Here is a 4,578-nt window from a genome sequence, read left to right as displayed (position 1 = left end):
TGTCATATTTCAGACATGTGTTGCTAAAAGAAGCAAACAATATCCTGTGAAGGAAACTTGGGATCCCTACTGAATTCATTCGTCTTTTCTCTTGTGATATTCCCCGGGGAAAAGCTGTGGAAATGTTTGCTTTTATGCTTCGGAGGGTGAGATGAAAATATGCATGTGTTTGCTTTTGGTTCTATCCTAAAATTAGTATATATATATATAATATATATATATATATATATATATATATATATATATATATATATATATATTATATATATATATATATGTATGTATATATATATATATATATATATATATATATATATATATATATATATATATATATATATATATATATATATAATTTCTTGTCATGCTAAGTAGCATTGCCAAACACATGACTACACTTGGTCTCTCCCAGTCTCTTGGATACGGGGAGAGGAATTAATTCTGATTTGCCACAGGTATCTTTCAATGATGAACTCACTTTATTATTGGATCAAAGATCCACATTGTAATTATTCTTAGGATAAGTACGTCGTCTTGTATTCGAATTTGATATTAAAAGGTATTGATGGCTTATTCGATATATATATATATATATATATATATATATGTGTGTGTGTGTGTGTGTGTGTGTGTGTGTGTGTGTGTGTGTATGTATGTATGTATGTGTGTGTTTGTATGCATACACATACCCTAACTTTCCGTCTTTTTTTTCTTGTAAGAGGATGGTTTTAAATATTACAATATCCTTTTTTATAACATGATAATTTTGTAAAGAAGGATTTACCAGTCACAAGTATATTATGCGGATGGAATTTATAAGGACGTGTTTGCAAGATGTTGGTTATATGTCAAAAGATCCTTGGAAAAGAGGTGAACTTGTCAATAGGATAACTTTCCAACTTCTGAATAGGGCTGAATGGTGCAGTGCTTCAGAGCAATTTCGTCATTGACAAATCACCAGCAATTGCATAGAATTAGCAATGTAGAGGAAGGTTGACAATAAGTAAGAGATCGTGTTGTAACGGGATGTTTTATTCATATGCGTTTGTAGAATTATGTATACGTATTCTAACAACTTGTAAGAAAAAGAAATGAACGTGACATATTTTTCAGTTTTATTCATAGATGAAGGAGAGTTGGATATATAGAAGTTGAACAAGCAAGTCATTCTTCGTAGCATTTCAAATCTATTTCTTCTTTAAATAATCTCTCAAGATTACATATTTATTTGTTAGTTCTTTTTTACTTGCTCTTGAAAGTTGATCAAGTACCGGATTCTTAGTTTATTTAAGAAAGTACTGTACACTTTTGAGTGCTTTTATTTTTTTTTTGTAAATTATCTCTCTCTCTCTCTCTCTCTCTCTCTCTCTCTCTCTCTCTCTCTCTCTCTCTCTCTCTCTCTCTCTCTGTAGTAGGACATTTAGGAATTAATAAAGTGCATAATTTAGTGCTGGCTTATCCTTAATAAGAATATATTTTTGTAAGTTATTTTAGTAAAAGATGTCTGGCAGTTGTTAAATCTTAACATAATTGTAACAAAGTCTCTCCTATTAGAGGGTGATAACACTAAGTCATGTGGTTATTCTGTAAACTATCCAAAAGAGAAAGTGAGAAGGATATTACGCATTTCAAGGTTTTTATCGTTTCATATGGGCCAATAGTTTTTACATAATTATACGCATATGTACTAAGTTTGTGCTTACATGTTTTATATTTTCCTCTGGCTTAATTCTAAATTTGATATTTATTGAAATAACAATTATTTCATTATTTCAATTTTCTCGAGGTAAATTGTATCAGGTTTCACCTAATTAAATTTCCTACCGTCAAATTAACGCGGCATTTCTCCAAGTTTCTTTCTTCCAATTGCAATACTTTATATTTTTTAGTTCAGTCTTTCTATCTATGTTTCATATATATATATATATATATATTATATATATATATATATATATATATATTATATATATATATATATATATATATATATATATATATATATATATATATATATATATATATATAAATATATATATATATATAAGTATATATATATATATATATATATATATATATATATATATATATATATATATATGTGTGTGTGTGTGTGTGTATATATATATATATATGCATATATATTATATAATATATATACATACATACATACTTACATATATACACACACAACAACAACAACAACAACAACAACAACAACAACAACAACAAATGGAACTGATTCTATTCCACTGCACGACAATGACCTCAGACATGTTAATTGATGTCTGGGGCTACTAGGCTTGTTTCTATCACCACGCTGGCCATTGCGTATTAGTGATGGTAGGAGATTTTCGTTTGATCGCTCACAGCAAACCAACATAGTATGGGTGTCCCTGACTAGTACAACTGGCTGATCATGGTGATTCACAAACCCTTTCACCACTTTGATTCATCCCCACTCATATTTATAGAAAGGATTTCAAATTCATTTTGGAATCATTGTATTAAAAGACATTATCAATTGATGTCCAGTTGATTATATTTCATATTGCAGCCCTTCAAGATATGTTTTTCATATGTATTCAAGTAAGCTATTGTTAAAGCAGTTGGTCACTTCAAAATTGATTTATATTTTCTCTTATTCAATTACAATGATACACACTTTAAATCGTAATAGCAGAGATTGGACCTTTTAAGTTTTTATCACAAGTGTTTTTTTTCTTGGAGAAAATAAATGTTAGAGAACCTTTATAAACCTTTTATGGTTTTTTGTTTTCGAAAATGTTTAGATTTTTCCTTCGTTTTGCGAGATTTCATGTGAAAGTCCTTTTCTGATCGGTTTGCCGGTACAGTTTCCATTCGTGACCCACAACTTTATTTGGCCTTTTCTTCGTGTCATTTTTCTCTGACGAAAAGAAGCCCATGAAAATATATATTCATTTTAGGGAAATGAGGTGGAACGGTGCCGGGGGGTGGGGGGTGGGGGTGGGGGGGGGGGTTAAAGGAGGCTTTTTCAATTCAGTGATCACATCCGTCTTCATGGAAAAACTCTTGAAGGATGGCGTCCTTCGTAGAGATGGAGGGCAACTGCATTAAGTTTTTACTTGAACGCCCAGACATTTTTCATCACCACGATATTGTGGGATTTAAGTCTGAGCGCTCATAAAAATTCAATCTAGTATGGGTGACTTTGACCAGTACAGGTTCGACGATTATATATATATATATATATATATATATATATATATATATATATATATATATATATTATATATATATATATATATATATATATATATATATATATATATATATATATATATATATATATATATATATATATATATATACACACAGCTTAAATATCGTGGTATATTTCTAATAAAAAATAGAACAGAACGTAAAGGAATAACCTTAACCATTTGTGAAGTAGAAGTTGATGATGATGATGATGATGATGATGGAGCAGCAAGAAAACAATGCATAGACAGAGAGAGAAAATACTTAATAATTTTCTCATATCCCTGACGAATGAGAAGACTTTCTAGAAGTTACAAGAATAAAAACTTCAAGCAAATGATAAGGAGAATGTTATAAAAAAATTTGAGTCAGTAGACATTAATATTATATTTATTAATAGTTTTAATAAATAGACAAGTTTTACTTTTAAATAAAACTAATATTGATTATATTTATCAATATTTACTTCTATAAATTAAAATCTACTGTACAGAATTATATGTTCAAAGTAATGAAGGAAGTCTTGTATCATCACTTTTGAGCGAATTTCTTCCGAAGTTCCAAAGGAAATCTTGAACTCGTCCAGAGACATAAGGCGGAATTAGAGAAATGTAAAGAAAAAAAAGATTTTCAAGTTGATCCAGTTAAATATTCATCAAAATTACAATTGGGAATCATTTATGATAATATTTTTGTTTTTTTTTATTGTGAAAGTAATTCTAATTCCAAAAATAAGCGTATAAAAATTCAATGATGTCTATTTTCATATGAATTTACATAATAATATCCGAAATTTTCATTTGAAAAAATTATTTTGACCTGAACGTTCTAAAATCCTCTCAGTCTTTAGGGATATGATATGATGATTAAATACTCTTTTCATTCTACCTTGAGGTGTCAGTGACCCTGGCAGTTATGACGCCGCCTAGTGTCAATGACCTTTGTAGTTGCGACGCTAGGCAACCTAATCAATCTTTAAATATGATCTTATGATACGACCCCTGATGGGTCTCTCTCTCTCTCTCTCTCTCTCTCTCTCTCTCTCTCTCTCTCTCTCTCTCTCTCGGGTGATAAAAACGTGATTTTTACTAAGCGTGGGTCTAAATTATTGAGTCAGGACTTGCTGTTCCTAAATACAAATTTCTTCTTATCAAGAATCATATAAGTGATGATAATATATCTCTCTGACCTCAGATGTCAGGATGCCTGAAAACTTTAAATCAATCAATCTCTGCAGACAAGTTCAGACAAGAATAATGACAGCTCTGATAACTTTTTCCTGCAGTAAACTAGAAACGGCTATATTTGTTGTACATTAATAAATGGTTATATTCTAAA

This window comes from Palaemon carinicauda, chromosome 43 (assembly GCF_036898095.1).
Source record: "Palaemon carinicauda isolate YSFRI2023 chromosome 43, ASM3689809v2, whole genome shotgun sequence".
Lineage (NCBI taxonomy): Eukaryota > Metazoa > Arthropoda > Malacostraca > Decapoda > Palaemonidae > Palaemon > Palaemon carinicauda.
This window is presented reverse-complemented; position numbering follows the sequence as displayed.